This window comes from Bos javanicus, chromosome 12 (assembly GCF_032452875.1).
Source record: "Bos javanicus breed banteng chromosome 12, ARS-OSU_banteng_1.0, whole genome shotgun sequence".
Taxonomy (NCBI): domain Eukaryota; kingdom Metazoa; phylum Chordata; class Mammalia; order Artiodactyla; family Bovidae; genus Bos; species Bos javanicus.
In genome coordinates this window covers 52,105,537-52,125,159 of record NC_083879.1, presented here as the reverse complement: position 1 = coordinate 52,125,159, position 19,623 = coordinate 52,105,537, and the positions used below count along the sequence as shown (strand labels likewise).

The window sequence follows — 19,623 nt, the reverse complement described above, 5'->3', positions numbered from 1 at the left end:
ATCTGGGAGCGCCGCACTTTTTGCCCCATCCCTCAGGGCCCAGACTAGGTGACACGAGACATCTGAGTGAAGGAGAGTATTTGGGGGAGGTGAATGCAGTGAGGAAAACGGAGATGGCGCGGTGACTGGTCCTCACCCCACGGATCTGGTGATGCTAGTGGCCACACTGACGACACTCAGCCGGGGCTATCGCCGCTAAGCGCTGTGACACAGTCCAGCCCCACCTGCCTCCCAAGCGGGTTCCTCCTGGGTAGCTCTGCCACTTTGGTTGGGGACAGGAGTCCACATTACTCTGTCTTCCTTGACCCTTCAGCCGCCTCAGGAAAGCAATAGGATCAACTCCCCTTCTGGCGATCAGCTGCCCTTCCTCTGCCCTCGTACATGGCCGGCTCTATTCTCATACACAGAGGCTGGCTTATGTCTATTAATAGGACATTAAAGACATGGCACTTAGAGTCACATTTTACAAGAGGGTGGCCTGTAGAACTTAGACTGGGCTTTCCAGGACCTTCCCTTCCCCTACAACAGGATAGATCCATCATAGTGTTTGTAAGTTATGTGGGAACTGTAATGATCTGAGTGACCACCATGACTCATGGGGTGGTGAGTGGAGTCACTGGTTTCCCCATGCCTCTCAGGACTCATGGGGGTTAATGAGTCGCACGAACTCTCTCATGCACACACATATACACACACACGCTCGCCTTCACCCACTTGCTGCAGGAGGTTGGGGGCTCTGGGGAAGTTCATTTTAACACTCGCCTAAGCTTCCCTGGTGGCTCAGACAGTACAGAGTCTGCCTGCAAGGCAGGAGACCCTGGTTGAATTCCTAGGTCAGGAGGATCCCCTGGAGAAGGGAATGGCTACCCACTCCTGTATTCTTGCCTGGCGAATTCCAGGGACAGAGAAGCATGGCTGGCTAAGTCTATGGGGTTCCAAACAGTGGAACACAGCTGAGTGGCTAACACTTTCACAAGCATTTAGGTAGCCAAAGCTAACCTTCCTCGAAATACCACCGCCCAGTTCAAAATCATCAAGGCTAAGCTGGGTTTTCCAAAGTCCTGGCCAAGATGAGAGGGAATTCATCCAAGCCCTGCAAGCAGAGGTGTACTGTTGGATTTGAAGGGCACTTGTAGCATTCTGCATGGGCCTGCACTTGAGCTTAAAGCTAAAAGAAGCAGTTCTCAGAAGTAACATTATAGTGTTAGAGAACAGACAACCAGAGGGCCACCGTGGAACTTTCCATCCTGCTCAGGAATTCCCAGAGTTGCAATGAACAAGCTTCAGGTTGAAGGGAGATCTTGAAGGTGCAGTCTCTTCATTCCAAGGTCAGGGAGCTCTAGTGATGAGAAACCGTTTCCTCCTATCAACCTTAACTCAGCCTCTTGGTAGCTCCCATCTGCTCTGCTCTGGTTCTGCCTTCTGTTCTTTTTAGTGATGACTCCAGTACCCTGGGATGCTTCCAGGATACTTTCAGATTGTTGTAGCCTCATCCCGCATCATACTGGTTACTTCTCTCTAGTTCGAGGTTTTTAAACTTTGAGAACCCAAAAGATAGACTGAATTTTAATTCAACTGGTTTGCCTTGGGGTTTCCCGTTAGCCTAAGATCAAAATAGTGGAACAGTACTGTAGTCTAGTAAAATCAGATTGCTTAATCATTGCATTGTGGGAGATTGTACATAGAGGAACTTCATGGCATCTCCCCAAACAAAGGAAATACAGAGTTATAGGATTCTGAGGTAGTGTGGCCTTTAGGTGAATTCTAAGTGAGCAGTGTTTTGGTAGGCTCAAAGCAAGGCTGTGTGTCAACACAGAGTTAGTGTGCAATCTAGAAAACAAAGTGGACCCAAGGTCCTATTTTTTTGGAAACTATGAAGTTAAAATAGGGATGGAATTTTTGTATCTAGAAGCCCCTGATTGGGAGCTCTGCCCCTGGGTTATAAAGATTTTAAATAGAAGCTGCTTCTCTGTATCAAGGGACTGAGAAACTTGAGACAAAGGTGGGATATTTCATTCTTACTGATAGAATTTCAACAGCCAAAACTCTCTAAGTCTTTAATTTTAGAGAACAGTTTTCTCAGTGAGTCAGAAAGCAGGAGGTGGTGGTGACACTTTGCAGCTCTACAGTGTCTGGGAGAAATTTTATATTATGTTCTGGGCTTCCCAAGTGGCACAGTGGTGAAGAATCCACTTGCCAATGTAAGAGACACAAGAGTTTCATCCCTGGGTCGGGAAGATCCTCTGAAGGAGGAAATGGCAACCCACTCCAGTAGTCTTGCCTGGAAAATTCCATGGACAGAGGAGCCTGGTGGGCTACAGTCCATGGAGTCACAAAGAGTTGGACACCACTGAATATGCACGCACATTGTTTTATGTTAATTTTGCAGCTGGTTTTACCAGCCTTTTATTCCAGACTACTAAATGGCAGAGCAGATTTTTACAGTCCAAGGCAATTTTCCTTTCTCATTTATGATGAAATAAAAATTCATAGTTTAAGGCAAGACAAGAATAACTTAAACATAAATGTTTTCTCTGCCGGTTTAGGCCTCCTCCCTTCCGGACAACTGTGTACTCTGCAACCGCATTATGTGTTAATGAGACCTCCCCAGTGGCAGAAATCCCGGCTTAACCACAAAGGTCAATTTTTCTTCTGGCATCAGGCATGTTGTAACTCTTTAGAGAGTGTCATTCCTTTCTCAGTCCTGTAAAGGGTCACAGGACCCACGACTGGCTTCGTACAGGCAAGTATCTTTAGTGAATTTCATGTACAAGGCCACTGTTTGTCTTAAAGATAGGGATTAATGCAGAACAGACAGCTCAGAGGACCGGGGGAGATTCTAAGTCACACCTACTGGAAGTTCTTAGCTTAAATACTTATGTAAGACTTCGTAATGTTACTAGCTACGTTACTCTTCTACCGCTTTTATAAGATTATTGTATCTGGCATTACCAAAAGTGTGACCGAAGCTCAGATGAAATGAATGTATATGTGACTTGAAATGATTGACCAGATATACAATTCTATAAGATGAATGATTGTAATTGTGTAACTCTAGATATGGGAAGAAGCAGCAAGAGGGCACCATGTCCCCGACGAGGACACACTGATAAAACAGTCAGTCCAGAAGCTTTTGGCTAAGGTTGCGCTGTGCTGTGCTTAGTTGCTCAGTTGTGTCCGACTCTTTGCAGCCCCATGGACTGTAGCCCGCCAGGCTCCTCTGTACAAGGGGATTCTCCAGGCAAGAATACTGGAGTGGGTAGCCTATCCCTTCTCCAGGCCAGCTTCCTGACCCAGGAATCGAATGGGGGACACCTGCATTGCAGGCAGATTCTCTACCAGCTGAGCTACCCGGGAAGCCCCAAGGGCCTAGTTCAGTAACAGCACACTGAGTTGGCTATTAAAGAAATCCTCTCCTGACCTGGGGATGAGCATTCCTAGCACCTTGGGACAAACTGGTCATGAAATGCCTCCCAACCTTGGTTGAAATGAAGACTGAAAGGGAAGGGACTGGAAAATAATGTTGCCCACCATCCAGTTCTACAAGAATTATTTTATTAGCCACTGTAGTTGCTGACCTATGATACACCCTAAAAGGAATTCAGGGTGAAGATCAGGACAAAGCAGTTCATGCTCTGAGAAAACTGATAGAACTGGTCCTCAGAGAGTTAGATATTTTCATGAGAAAGATTTTTATGAACCTGGATTCTTACATCTTCCCATACTTAGAAAAGCATAAAACCATTAACTAAGATATCTGTTCCTCGTGACTAGCAGCAACCTTCTGCCAAGCTGTGTGGTTGACTGCACATACCCACTTTGTCAGAACCACATAGATACTGACCTCCCCCCTTATTAACTCTTTGGAACAGTTCTCAGAGCTCTCTGAGAGACTGTCTCCTGGGTGATAATCCTCAGTTTGGCTTGAATAAGATTCTCCATTTCTCCCTTGAATAGATTGTTGATTAGTTTTCTCGTTGACATTTATAATCCAGTGTGAATATTGTAAATCTAGTGTTACTATTATTTTAGATACTAAAACACATTCATCTGAGAAGGGACTTAACCAGGCTACTAAAGAGGTCCATGGAACATAAAGGGTAAGATCCTTTGCCCTGGACACACTCATTTTCTGCACCAATTTTATTGTGAGGGTTTCATAATATCTTGATGCTAATCAAATCATTTTCAGCCCCTCCTCAAAGCTTATGAGATGGATATATGGTACATGTCCTCAGTTCAGTTCAGTTCAGTCAGTCATGTCTGACTCTTTGTGACCCCATGGACTGTAGCATGCCAGGCTTTCCTGTCCATCACCAACTCCTGGAGTTTCCTCAAATTCATGTCCATTGAGTCGGTGATGCCATCCAACCATCTCATCCTCTGTTGTTCCCTTCTCCCGCCTTCAGTCTTTCCCAGCATCAGGATCTTTTCCAATGAGTCAGCTCTTCACATCAGGTGGCCAAATTGGAGTTTCAGCTTCAATATCAGTCCTTCCAATGAACACCCAGGACTGATCTCCTTTAGGATTGACTGGTTGGATCTCCTTGCAGTCCAAGGAACTCTCAAGAGTCTTGTCCAACACCATAGTTCAAAAGCATCAATTCTTCGGTGCTCAGCTTTCTTTATAGTCCAACTCTCACATCCATACATGACTATTGGAAAAACCATAGCCTTGACTAGATGGACCTTTGTTGACAAAGTAATGTCTCTGCTTTTTAATATGCTGTCTAGGTTGGGCATAACTTTTCTTCCAAGAAGCAAGTGTCTTTCAATTTCATGACTGCAGTTACCATCTACAGTGATTTTGGAGTCCCCCAAAATAAAGCATGCCACTGTTTCCCCATCTATTTGCCATGAAGTGATGGGACCAGATGCCATGATCTTTGTTTTCTGAATGTTAAGCCAACTTTTTCACTCTCCTCTTTCACTTTCATCAAGAGACTCTTTAGTTCTTCTTCACTTTCTGCCATAAGGAGGGGGGCTGTCATCTGCATATCTGAGGTTGTTGATATTTCTCCCGGCAATCTTGATTCCAGCTTGTGTTTCTTCCAGTCCAGCGTTTCTCATGATGTATTCTGCATATAAGTTAAATAAGCAGGGTGACAATATACAGCTTTGACGTACTCCTTTTCCTGTTTGGAACCAGTCTGTTGTTCCATGTCCAGTCTGTTGCTTCCTGTCCTGCATACAGATTTCTCAAGAGGCAGGTCAGGTTGTCTGGTATTCCCATCTCTTTCAGAATTTTCCACAGTTTATTGTGATCCACACAGTCAAAGGCTTTGGCATAGTCAATAAAGCAGAAATAGATGTTTTTCTGGAACTCTCTTGCTTCTTCATGTCTTATAGGTACTTATAGGTACATGTCTTATAGGTGCTTAACTGGCTTAAGCAAATACAATCAACTTTATATATGTATATATTATATAGATATCGACTAGATATAGATTTATAAGTCCTGTTTTCAGATTTTTATCAACAGTTTAACTTATAGTATAATTTATTTCAGTGAAAGATAATTTAATAGTATACTGTGAATTTAATAACATTAAAAAAATTGTATTCACTTGAAGAAGTTAGTGTCATATACTTAATATGGAATGCTTTAAAACAAATACCTGTGGAGCTAGAATTAACATTCTGAAAGTGAAAAAGTGAAAGTGTTAGTTGTAAGTCATGTCCAACTCCTTGCAACCCCATGGACTATAGCCGTCCAATTTCCTCCGTCTATGGAATTCTCCAGACAAGAATACTGGAGTGGTTTGCCATTTCCTTCTCCAGGGAATCTTTCCAACCCAGGGATCAAACCCAGGTCTCCTGCATTGCAGGAGGGTTCTTTACTGTCTGAGCCCTAAATCTAATTTTGAATTTTCACTCTTGTTACATTAAATCTTTTAAACAATTCTTTATAATCTTGTAGTTGTTCATTTAATTTTTTTTGGTTTACTTCTCTTGTGGAGAAAAAACCAGCTTCAGAACAAAAACTTCTCTTTTCTTTCATGCATATCAAGCAAAAGGAAGCAGCGCCTACATTCAGTGAGCTGAAATATGTGATTATTAAGGTTTTGACACAGCTGACATTTACTATATTTAATCCTTCCAACAGCTCTATGAAAAAGGTGCTGCTTCCTTCTTTCATCTTTCAAACTGAGGAAATGCAGAGGCAGAGACTGTAGCAACCTTCCAAATATCACTCAGGGTAGATCCCTAGCAGGCAGATTTGAAACCTGCGCCCACCACCAGGTTATCCTGCTTCTCAAGTTGACTTTTAACTCTCCTCCTCCTTCTCTTGTTCCCCCTTACCCTCAGTGATGTGGGCAGATACATAGGTGTTTTCACAGGCAGCTGATCTTTCCCATGCTGATGTTGGTACCATGTATACTTCCTCTTTCTGAATTTAGGCATCAGTGATATGCTATGAAAATGTCCTTCTGGGTCAAGAGTTAGAATCAGTCTCAAGGGTGTGTAGTCTTCCATCCATGACTTATGACCAGCATCTACCTCTAGGCTAAGAAATGTAGGGGGGTTTTTTGAAATTAGATGCAATGCTTTATTTAGCACATGGCACATAATGAGGGCTTAGTAAGTTTTTGTTGGAGGAAGACAGGGGTAATAATTTAAAGATCTAATAGGGGAAGTGGAAGTGTAATTGATAGAGAGTGTAGATTTCATCCTTTGATAATACGAAACTAAATTTCTTTCAAATTTCTGGTCAATGTATAAAGTCATACAAAAGAAAGTCAGGGAGCATTCTTTCTAAACAAGGCAAGCACATTCTTCACTATTTCCTTCCTAGGATCATAGAAGAAAACTAGGTTACATATGTGGAAATTGGATTTTCTAAAAACTTGCTACATTTGTGAGACAAAAAACATCACTGCTGCAGCTGCTGCTGCTAAGTCGCTTCAGTCGTGTCCGACTCTGTGCAACCCCATAGACGGTAGCCTGCCAGGCTCTGCCCTCCCTGGGATTCACCGGGCAAGAACACTGGAGTGGGTTGCCATTTCCTTCTCCAATGCATGAAAGTGAAAAGTGAAAGTGAAGTCGCTCAGTCATGTCCAACTCCTAGGGACCCCATGGACTGCAGCCTACCAGGCTCCTCCATCCATGGGATTTTCCAGGCAAGAGTACCGGAGTTGGTTGCCACTGCCTTCACAAAATATCACTAGGAACAATGAATCCTAGCCGAGACTGCCTCCTTTCTCTGCTCTTGATTACCATGCTGTATCTGGTCATCAACCTTTCCATTTTAAGTGTCCTAAGAAATTATTTGTCCTTCAGCTTTGATGCAGATAAAAGGGTGCTGTGGCACTTCTCATACAGTTTTTTTCTGTCAAAAATATCATTTTGACTTCCAGCCTTGGAGTCGAGTACTTAAAAAATCTATTGTATATGATTAAAAAATGTTTAATTGGAGTATAGTTGATTTATAGTATTGTGTTAGTTCTCATGTATAGAAAAGTGGTTCAGTTACACATATACAAAAATATTTTTCAGATTATTTTCCATTATAGTTTAGTACAAGATGTTGAATATAGTTCCCTGTGTTATGAAATAAATCCTCATTGTTTGTCTATTTTATATATAGTAGTTTGTGTCTTATTAATCCTGTATTCCTAATTTATCCCTCTCCTCTCTTTCCATCTTTGGTAACCATAAGCTTGTTTTCTATGTCTGTGAGTGTGTTTCTGTTTTGAATACAGGTTCATTTGTATTATTGAAATTTTAAATTAAAAATTATTGTATACAAATATTGATGTTCTCTTTTGGAATAAGTTGCATGGAAGTTACTTTAGTCCAGCTAAAGGTAGAATTCCATTTTTTTTCCCCTCTTAAAGATAATTTTGAAATGGGCTTCTGGTTAATAAAATCTGGGTTACACTCCCTCGCACACTTTTCTTTTTCCTAGCACAAAGCACAGAATAACTGCAGCTACTCCGCCTCTGGACGCGCAGTTTCAGCAGGCGCACGGCGTCCCCCACCCGACCGTGTCCCCTGGCCACACTCCCTCCATCTGGTTGTGTTCAGTCCGATCCGCCGCCAGGCGGCGCTTGAGTGCAGCCCGCTCCGGCAATCCGGCAGCAAGGCTCAGCTGTCAGCCCTCCTCCTGCCTGATGCGACGTTTCTATGGCAGCCAAGCGCATCAAACTTTGGCCGGCCAGTGCACCTGGGGCACCAGGGCAAGCTCAGGACTACCTGCGGATGGGGCGCGGGGCGGGGGGAGGCGGGGAGGTGGTTGGGTGCGTATTTTCACTTTGCAGCCTGTGGAGCTGTGGGCCAGACGCGTCCGGAAACTTTTTCCTTTCCTGCGGTTTACTTCTGTCTAATTTTTAACTGTATTATGCGCTCCTCTTTTGTCTCCCTCCATTAGGTCACCAGGTACAAAACTGCACTTTAGCAGAAAAAAGAAGCGGGGCCCCTGGCGATGTTCTCCATCCTAGTGTGAAAGCAGGGCTTGGGCCTAAGAGGCCCACCCTTCACTGCAGCTGCCTGAGAAGCTCGCAAAGGGCTCCCTGTGGCCAAAAGAGTGTTTCTGGTTTGGGTTGGGTTTTCTTGTAGTGTGTGTGTGTGTGTGTGTGTGTGTGTGTGTGTGTGTACCCGCGCTTGGTCACTCAGTCGTGTCTGACTTTACCACTCCATGGATTGTAACCCACCAGGATCTTCTGCCCATGGGGTTTCCCAGGCAAGAATACTGGAGTGGGTTGCCATTTCCTACTCCAGGGGATCTTCCAGGCCCAGGGATCAAACCTTCCAGGCTCCTGCATTGCAAGAGAGTTCTTTACCGCTGATCCAAATATACATAACAGATTTTATCATCTTGAGCATTTTTGTGTGTACAGTTTAGTGGCATTAAGTAATCAGTACTGTGCAACCATACCACTATTATTTCCAAAACCTTTTCACCACCCTCCAAACTGAAACTTTGTACTAATTTGTGATTCTGGGATTTATTATAAATGTATATATTTGGATGTCCTCCAGTTTTTGGCTCAAAGCTCCTAAAACCCAAGGAATTTCCTAAGTGAACCTTGAAGCTGTTCCTCTTTGTGTTAATAAGATAGCTTTTGATTGCACCTAAGTGGGAGGGGAGCTGGTTGCCTGGGGAACTGGTTGATTAGAGGATTGGCACTTTCAGTCTTCCCCTCCCCCACCATATTCAGGTTAGGGAAAAAGGGCTGGAAGTTGACTCAGTCACCAATGGCCAATGATTTAATCCATCATGTCTATAAATGACATCTCTTTAAATACCAGAAAGGGCAGGGTTGGGAGAGCTTCTGGCTTGGTGAACACGTGGTGTTATGGGAAGACTAGATGGTTTAGAGAGGCCTTGGAAGCTCTCCACTCTTGCCCATGCCTTGCCCTGTGCATCTCTTCCATCTGGCTGTTTCTCAGTTATACCTTTTTATAATAAATTGGCCATCTAGTAAGTAGAATATTTCTCTGAGTTCTGTGAGCTGCTCTAGGAAATTAATTGAACCCAAGGAAGGTGTGGGTCACTGGGATCTCTATGGTCTATAACTGGTCAGTCAGAAGCACAGGAGAAGGCAATGACAACCCACTCCAGTACTCTTGCCTGGAAAATCCCATGGGCGGAGGAGCCTGGTGGGCTGCAGTCTATGGGGTCACTGGGAGTCAGACACAACTGAGCGACTTCACTTTCACTTTTCACTTTCCTGCGTTGGAGAAGGAAATGGCAACCCACTCCAGTGTTCTTGCCTGGAGAATCCCAGGGATGGCAGAGCCTGGTGGGCTGCCATCTATGGGGTCGCACAGAGTCGGACACGACTGAAGCGACTTAGCAGCAGCAGCAGCAGCAGCAGGTACTATGAGAATTGCTTGTTGGTTCAGTGGGGAAAGCCTGGACAGGTTGGAAATGGATGTAGAATCTTGCCATTGAACAGTAATTCTCCCTTCCCCTCCGCCCCCAAACTCGCAGCCTCAGGTAACCTCTGCTTTCTGCCTCCATGAATCTGACTATTCTAGGTGCCTCATGTAAATGGAGTCATATAATATTTGTTCTTCTGTGACTGGTTTATTTCACTTAGCATAATGTCTTCAAAGAAAAGGAAATGGCAACCCACTCCAGTATTCTTGCCTGGAGAATTCCATAGACAGAGGAGCCTGGCTGGCTACAGTCCATGGGGTCACAAAGAGTCAGACTCACAGAGTCTGAGTGACTAATGCTAATGCCAATGTCTTCAAGGTTCATCTAGGCTGTACTGTGTATCAGAATTTCATTTCTTTCTAATGTTGAATATATTCCATTGTGTGTAGATATCACATTAATAGATCTGTTCATCCATCTAAGGCATTTGGGTTGTTTTTTTTTCTTTTGCTATAGTGAATAATGGGCTTCCCTGATACCTCAGTTGGTAAAGAATCCGACTATAATGCAGGAGACCCCAGTTCGATTCCTGGGTCAGGAAGATCCGCTGGGGAAGGGATAGGCTACCCACTCCAATATTCTTGGGCTTCCCTTGTGGCTCAGCTGGTAAAGAATCTGCCTTTGATGCGGGAGACCTGGGTTTGATCCCTGGGTTGGGAAGATCCCCTGGAGGAAGGAAAAGGCTACCCACTCCAGTATTCTGGCCTGGAGAATTCCATGGCCTGTATAGCCCATGGGGTTGCAAAGAGTCAGACATGACTGAGCAACTTTCACTTATAGTGAATAATGCTGCTGCGAACATTGGTGTATAAGTATCTGCTGAATCCCTGCCTTTAATTATTTTGGGTACATACCTAGAAGTGGAATTGTTGGATCATAAGGTAATCCCATGTTTAGCTTTTTGTGGAATTGCCATACTGATTTCAACAGTGTTACTGTGGAAAATTCTGAAAGAGATGGGAATACCAGACCACCTGACCTGCCTCTTGAGAAACCTATATGCAACAGTTAGAACTGGACATGGAACAACAGACTGGTTCCGAATAGGAAAAAGAGTTCATCAAAGCTGTATATTGTCACCCTGCTTATTTAATTTATATTCAGAGTACATCATGAGAAACGCTGGGCTGGAAGAAAGAAGCACAACCTAGAATCAAGATTGCCAGGAGAAATATCAATAACCTCAGATTTGCAGATAACACCACCCTTATGGCAGAAAGTGAAGAACTAAAGAGCCTCTTGATGAAAGTGAAAGAGGAGAGTGAAAAAGTTGGCTTAAAGCTCAACATTCAGAAAACTAAGATCATGGCATCTGGTCCCATCACTTCATGGGAAATAGATGGGGAAACAGTGGAAACAGTGGCTGACTTTATTTTTCTGGGCTCCAAAATCACTGCAGATGGTGATTGTAGCCATGAAATTTACCTAGACAGCATATTAAAAAGCAGAGGCGTTACTTTGCCAACAAAGGTCCGTCTAGTCAAGGCTATGGTTTTTCCAGTAGTCATGTATGGATGTGAGAGTTGGACTATAAAGAAGGCTGAGCGCCGAAGAATTGATGCTTTTGAACTGTGGTGTTGGAGAAGACTCTTGAGAGTCCCTTGGACTGCAAGGAGATCCAACCAGTCCATTCTGAAGGAGATCAGTCCTGGGTGTTCATTGGAAGGACTGATGTTGAAGCTGAAACTCCAATACTTTGGCCCCCTGATGTGAAGAGCTGACTCATTTGAAAAGACCCTGATGCTGGGAAAGATTGAGGGCAGGAGGAGAAGGGGATGACAGAGGATGAGATGGCTGGATGGCATCACCGACTCAATGGACATGGGTTTGGGTGGACTCCGGGAGTTGGGAGTCCAACTCAACGGACTCAATGGACATGGGTTTGGGTGGACAGGGAGGCCTGGCCTGCTGGGATTCATGGGGTCCCAAAGAGTCGGACATGACTGGGTGACTGAACTGAACTGAACACCATTCTTTTAAATAATAGTTTAAGATATGCTACTCATTTATTTTTCGATGGTAGGACTTGAAGTTTAAGTCAGAAGACATGTCTATTCATGAGGAACTCCCTGAGATGTTACAGAAAAGCCTGAATGAACTTTATGGCTAGCCCAATAAAACTTGAGAAAATAAACCATTTAAATCTAGCACCTGTTTACCTTGAAGGATATTCAAATTTATGTGGCTGTTATTCATTCATTTGCTCAACAGGGAGTTAGTTAGACTTCCGGGAGGGTGGAGGGCAGTGTCCTACCTGCTCTGGGTTGTTGTTTTTAAATGAACCCAGGTGTCTGTCCTTGAGGTGAAGTCCGTCAGAAGTAGAGGGATTTACTTAACTCTTTTTTCATATTGAAGTATAGTTGATTTACCGGAGAAGGCAATGGCACCCCACTCCAGTACTTTTGCTTGGAAAATCCCATGGATGGAGGAACCTGTTAGGCTGCAATCCATGGGGTCGCTAAGAGTCGCACACGACTGAGCGACTTCACTTTCACTTTTCACTTTCCTGCATTGGAGAAGGAAATGGCAACCCACTCCAGTGTTCTTGCCTGGAGAATCCCAGGGACAGGGGAGCCTGGTGGGCTGCCGTCTATGGGGTCGCACAGAGTCAGACACGACTGAAGTGACTTAGCATAGCATAGTTGATTTACAATGTTGTGTTAATTACTTTTGTATAGCAAAATGGTTTGCCTCTTACATCTCCTACATTGGCATGTGGGTTCTTTACCACTAACGCCACCTGGGAAGCCCAAGCATATATATTCTTTTTAAAAAATATTCTTTTTCCATTGTGGTTTATCATAGGATATTGTACATAGTTCTTTGTGCTCTATAGCAGAACCTTGTTGATTTTCAATTCTGTATATTATAACATATCTGCAATGCCAACTTCCTACTCCACCCTTCCCCCAACGCCTTCCCCCTTGGCAAACACCAGTCTGTTCTCTATGTCTGTGATTCTGTTTCATAAATAGGCTCATTTGTGTCATATTTTAGATCCCAAGATATATATGTAATATAATATGGTATTTGTCTTTCTGGCTTACTTCACTTAGTATGATAATCTCTGTAGTTACACCCGGGTTGCTGCAAATGGCATTATTTCATTATTTTTTATGGCTGAGTAGTATCCATTATCGGAGAAGGCAATGGCACCCTACTCCAGTACTCTTGCCTGGAGAATCCCCGGGACGGGGGAGTCTGGTGGGCTGCTATCTGTGGCGTTGCACAGAATCGGACACGACTAAATCGACTTGCCAGCAGCAGCAGCAGCAACAGCAGCAGCATCCATTATATGTTTGTATCACATATTCTTTACCCATTCATCTGTCGATGAACATTTAGGTGTTTCCATGTCTTGGGTGTTGTGAATAATGCTGCATGTATCTTTTTGAACTATACTTTTGTCCAGATATATGCCCAGGAGTGGGATTGCTGGATCATAGGTAATTCTAGTTTTAGTTTTCTGAGAAACCTCCATAGTGTTTTCCACAGGGCTATACCAACTTATATCCCCAGTTACAGTGTAGGAGGGTTCCCTTTTCTCCACATCCTCTCTAGCATTTATTATTCATAGACTTTAAGTGATGGCCATTCTGACTAGTGTGAGGCGTTACCTCATTGTCTTTTTGATTTGCAGTTCTCTAATAATTAGTGATATTGAGCATTTTTTCATGTGTCTATTGGCCTTCTTATTTCTTCTTTGGAGAAATGTCTGTTTAGGTCTTCTGCTCATTTTTCCATTGCTCTGTTTGGTTTTGGGGACTCATTTGCTCTTGATTACAATATAGCACTTTATTAAAGGGTCCAAGGGACACCCTAGTGTTGGAAGTGTTTTTGACCTCCACCTCCACCTTGGGCAGGTGGATCCAATTAATTCCATGAAGCAACTGAAGGCCAGTCTGTTTCTAAAATTATTGGTTTAAAAATCAGTCCATGCTTGTTTGCATCTGTCTTTGCCTTCAGAATGTTCTACGTCTTCTCACAAATAATGGGATATACGTGTGTCTTCACTTTCACTTTTCACTTTCATGCGTTGGAGAAGGAAATGGCAACCCACTCCAGTGTTCTTGCCTGGAGAATCCCAGGGACGGGGGAGCCTGGTGGGCTGCCATCTATGGGGTCATACAGAGTCGGACACGACTGAAGCGACTTAGCAGCAGCAGCAGCAGCAGGATCTCTCTCACATATATCACAGATAGGAGATATTCCTCAATTCCTCAAAACCATGGGACAGAGAGCATGGTTAGAATATTGATATATATTTTAATTAAATACAGAGTTTAGTAACAGGAGGCTGAGACTCTTGACCTTATGCTTTCTAGCCCTAATGGTGCCTCTCAGAATCAGGGGACATTTGACTCAGGCCAGCCCTGTCCATCTCCAGGGGAAGTGGACTTTGAGCTTAGGGGTTGAGAAGGAGGCACTGAAGAAGGTGTGGCTCAAAGGCTGCCCCCCAGTATACAGGAAGGTGTATGGATCCAACTGTGCTTAGTTCAATTGTTTCCTATCCCTCCTACTACATGTAGCTTTCTTTTCTCTTACCAATTGCTTGGAAGTGGTGCAAATGAGAGCTTCCAAATCTGCTCTGGGCTCTTGTAATAAAAGCCCTGAGATTTTAACTCAGAGCCCTGAGGTTGTAAGTTTTATATCTCATTTGCTTTAGATCATCAGTTGCCAACCTGACAAATGGTGGGATCACCTAGGCAGGTTTTAAGCCATGCTAGTGCTCAGGCTAGTGCTTGACTCCCAAAGGTTTCCATGTAAATTGTGTGTCTGGGCCTCAAACACCCCAGGAGATTCTATTATGCAGCCAGAGTTGAGAATCACTGCTTTGGAAAGATTTCAAGGGCTGATTTTATTAATTCTCCCATGTTTTGGAGCCCTATATAGTCCTATCTGTAAAATTGGATCCTTTCTTCCATCTCTTTAAAAAGCATATGTATATATGCATGCATGCTAAGTCACTTATGTTGTATTTGACTCCTTGTGACCCTATGGACCATAGCCTGCTAGGCTTCTCTGTCCATGGGATTCCTTAGGCAGGAATACTGGAGTGGGTTGCCATGCCCTCCTCCAGCGGATCTTCCCGACCCAGGGATCAAACCCATTTCTCTTATGTCTCCTGCAGTAGCAAACGGGTTCCTTACCACTAGCGCCATCTGGGAAGCCCTTAAATACATACATATATATGTGTGTGTGTATATATATGTATGTATATATATATATATACATACATGCTTTAAATCCACACACACACTCACACATACAGCAATCAACCTCTTTCAGTTCTGCCTTCTTTATGGAAGCTAACTTACAGTTCTAGTCTTTTTTCCCTCTAGGAGTCCCCTGAAGCTTCTCCCTTGCAGTTGAGCTATAATATTTTTTTAGTTGGTGTTGGTCCTGAAGGCATATGGAATTACTTAGTGGTTTTCTGACTTTCCTTTCTGATTTAGGCTCTGAGATTGACTTGCTTGTCTTCATAGAGTCAATGACATCGTTTGTTTTTATTTCTATTTTTGAAGGTGAAGATATTTGCTCCTAATGCTGAGCAGATGCGCATCATTAATCACTTGGAAGAGAGCCCAGCAGAAAAGAGGAGAAATGTGCTGGAGGAAAGTGCCAGGAGGGCCAATGAGGATGCACTAGACTTGGCAGACCTGAAGTTCAGCGAGCTCGGTGCTGTCGGTGTGCCTGGTGGGTGAGCTGAAAGCTGTGAGGCCAACTGTTCATTTTAATTAATGCGCGCTGACTTCCAAACCCTCTTCCTGAAACAGTGGTGCAGACTCAGCTACCATTTTGAACCCCTGTTCCAGGCTCTGATTCTGGCACATGAGAGACACTTGAAGAGTTTTTAAAACCTCCCAGTGCCAAAATCACTGCAGATGGTGACTGCAGCCATGAAATTAAAAGACACTTACTCTTTGGGAGAAAAGTTACGACCAACCTAGACAGCATATTAAAAACCAGAGACGTTACTTTGCCAACAAAGGTCCGTCTAATCAAGGCTATGGTTTTTCTAGAAGTCATGTATGGATGTGAGAGTTGGACTATAAAGAAAGCTGAGTAGCGAAGAATTGATACTTTTGAACCATGGTGTTGAGAAGACTCTTGAGAGTCTGTCCCTTGGACTGCAAGGAGATCCAATCAGTCCGTCCTAAAGGAAATCAGTCCTGAATATTCATTGGAAGGACTGATGCTGAAGCTGAAACTCCAGTACTTTGGCCACCTGACATGAAGATCTGACTCATTTGAAAAGACCCTGATGCTGGGAAAGATTGAAGATGGGAGGAGAAGGGGATGACAGAGGATGAGATGGTTGGATGGCATCACCGACTCAATGGACATGAGTTTGAGGAAACTCATGTTGGGAGTTGGTGATGGACAGGGAAGCCTGGCGTGCTATAGTCCATGAGGTTGCAAAGAGTTGGACACGAGTGAGCCTCTGAACTGAACTGGATGCCCAGATGGGCTTCACTGGTGGCTCAGATGGCAGAGAATCTGCCTGCAATGCAGGAGACCTGGGTTCAATCCCTGGGTCGGGAGGATCTCCTGGAGAAGGGGATGGTTACCCATTCCAATATTCTTGCCTGGAGAATTCTATGGACAGAGAAGCCTAGTGACTTTGGGGTCACAAACAGTCGGACACAACTGAGCAACTAACACACACACACACACACACACTTGCAATGGCTGGGTCACACCTGAGACCAGTTACATTGGACTCTGAGGGTAGAAACAAAATTTAGTGGGTTTTTGATGTTCCCCAGATAATTCTACTGTGCAGCCAAGTTTGAGAACCAAGTGCTCTACTAGAATGACCAATGGCTGCACCTGGAATCCCTTGGTGAGCTTCAAAACCATCAATGCCCATGTCCTTATGGCCTGGATATTGGAATTAAGATTCCCAGATGATTTTCATATGCAGACAAGTTTGGGAACCCTCAACCTAGACCAGTGTGTCTCTAACTTCAAAGAGTATATGAGTCACCCAGAGATGTTGCACTGCAGATTCTGATTCGGCTCCTAGGTAACAGGTGGCATTTGGAATACAGTCCCCATTCTGGTTTAGGGAATCACAGCAGAGGACTGTCTGCTTCTGGGCCTTTTATGTGTGGGAATCACTTACACATAGGTGACTCCATCTTTTCAAAGATTGATTTACAAATACAACTGTCTTAGATATTTTTGACTTCTTTTCATCTAGTTCCCTTCGGAAGGAGCTATATGTTATGTATTTCTTTTTCAAACTAGAATCAGTTTTAAGATTATTTTAAGTGTTCACAATATTCTGATATATTGGGAGGCAATTTGGAAATGTCCCACAGTGAGAAATGGGGTCCTTGTTTTATTAATAGATTAGGAGTGTGTTGCTCCTAATCCTAATATGTGGATATTTACATTGGGTTGGCCAAAAAGCTCATTTGGGTTTTTCCATAAAATGTTACAGGAAAACACAAACAAACTTTTTGGCCAACCCAGTACATCTCTATCTAAATAGGTTGCTTAGCGCTCCTTTACATATACAGTATTCTGGGTATCTATTGCTGTGTTACAAATACCACCAAACCTTAGTGGTTTAAGCAATAATCTATTACCTCTCCTACATCTGAAGGTTGCATAGGCTTATCTGGATTTGCTTAAGATTGCTCACGCAGTTCAGTCAGAGTGGCTAGGGCTGCAAATCTCTGAAGGTTTCGCTGGGCTGGGAAGCACCACAATGGTGTTGTCACTCCCAAGTCTGATGCCTGAGCTGAGATTGGCTGGAACAGTTGAGGGCTGGCTATGCAGTGGTCTTGAGCTTCCTTAGAACCCATAGACCTCAGGTGCTCAAGTTGTTCCTGTGTGAGCTAGCGTTGTTCAGAGCAAGGATTCCAAGAAAACCAGGCTTCCCTCTTATGATTAGCCAAGATGTTCCTCAGCATCACTTCTGCTACATTCTGTTGACCAACAGTGAGACCTGATTCAAGGCGAGGAATAAAAGGGGGCCTGAGTATTGAGATGCATGGACACCATCTTTGGAGACTTGCTATATATTATATATATATATATATATACACAAAGTTTATCATGTAAACAAATTGAAATGTCTACTTACAAAACCCCATGGAGAGTGAGGGAAATTGATTATATTTGAGTTGCTGGTGTTTTGAGAATTTACTCTTTTCTTCCTTTTCGAATAGGTTTGCCCTAAGACAACTTTAGAAAGATTATTGCCTGTCTGATACTAAAATTAGAGTCTTCACATCTAACACAGCATTACTTTCAAAATCAATAAAAAAATTACTCTTATTAAAAACTTTTATTCTAACACACAAAAAAGAGATTTTTGTTTTTAAGAGAAATAAAATTATCTCAAAAACTGTATACTTTTACTTTGTACCAAACTTGAAATATTTAGCAAAAATTAGTGTCCTGATAGGTATTCTAGCCTGTGACAGAATTTCATACTGTTGATGTATAATATTTATCTTTATTATTATTAGCTTAATATAAACTCTTTATATCTGTCTATAATGTTCACTCTCTCCATTACACTGAAGCCATAATGGTTAGGTCTGTGTTCTAGCATTTGGCACCAATTTTTACAAAAACATCTCTGAGTCACTTTGACAAATATAGATTGCTATCCTGACTTTAATGAATTAAAGTCTTAACTCTACAGGAGTTTAAAGGAATGCTATTTTCCCATCTGATTCACATTATCGCTCTTACATACCTTAATTCTTTGCTTAAGATTTAATTGTTCATAGGTTTGTTTTGTCAGCTGCCTCAAATAATCCCGGATCTCCTGTCTTTGCAGGCAGTTTTGGGGTGGCCCAGAACTGCATGGTCAACAGCTCTGTGAAGGACACTTCACGCCTTCCACTGTGCTAAGAAGCCCACGAGCTGGTGCTGCATTGCCCTGTGCTGGCAGCTGAAACCGTCCTGCTTGTGAAGTCACAGTGGGTCAGGATAATACTGGGGATGGAGGGGAAGAAAAGGATGAAAAGCTTCCTGTCGGGTAAGCACTTTCCTACTTCCCTTCCTCTGGATGAATATAAATGTAGCTGCTTTTCTGATAGCTTAATGAATTATCTTTCGTTACCAGTCTGCGGTATTTGGTGATTGGCATTAATGTGGGGGTGGGCATAGCAAGGGACTGTAGTTTAAAGCGATAAGACCAGGTGGGGTTGAATCACAGAGAAGATGTATTCTTACAAAATACTCTGGCTTAGTCTATAAGAAGAACATTTCAATATAGCAATTCTCTTATATGATATCATTCAGCTGCATGGCTCCAATCGCGCTTACTTGAATTGTTTCCTATCCGTCCTAGTTCATAAAGCCTTCCTTTCTCTTACTAACTGGCTGGTTCATTGAAGCCTCATGTTGGGATGGATTCCTTATGTGCACAGTGCCTGTGAGCTTTTGTTCTGAATATTGCTGTGTTTGAGCAGCCAGTGCGAGCTATAATTTTAACTCTCTTCACAGCCACGCTGTCAGGTGCCTAAGAAACATTTTCTCCCACTTGGTTAGATCTCCTCTTCTGATAGGTTTGCTGATGCAGACCCAGCAGAAGCCTGGATGCAAACACAGCTGCTGGGATGTGAGAGGATCCTTCAGGATACGGCCAACAAAACGGCTCATATGTGTGCCTAGGTGGTGTGGCCTCTCGCATGAAAACTGTGAAGGAATAGGACCAATGAGGGGGTGTTTTATCATGTGTTTGAACAGTGATACCTCTCTAGCATTTA

General features: G+C 43.3%; 1 long non-coding RNA gene across 1 annotated transcript; it reads left to right on the top strand.

Annotated features, from left to right (window-relative positions):
- Positions 1 to 15,077: 15,077 nt before the first annotated feature.
- LOC133258488 (uncharacterized) lies at positions 15,078 to 18,890 on the top strand. The gene is made up of 2 exons (XR_009740046.1): positions 15,078 to 15,583; positions 18,690 to 18,890. It is a non-coding gene; the product is annotated as an uncharacterized LOC133258488 (long non-coding RNA).
- Positions 18,891 to 19,623: the final 733 nt, after the last annotated feature.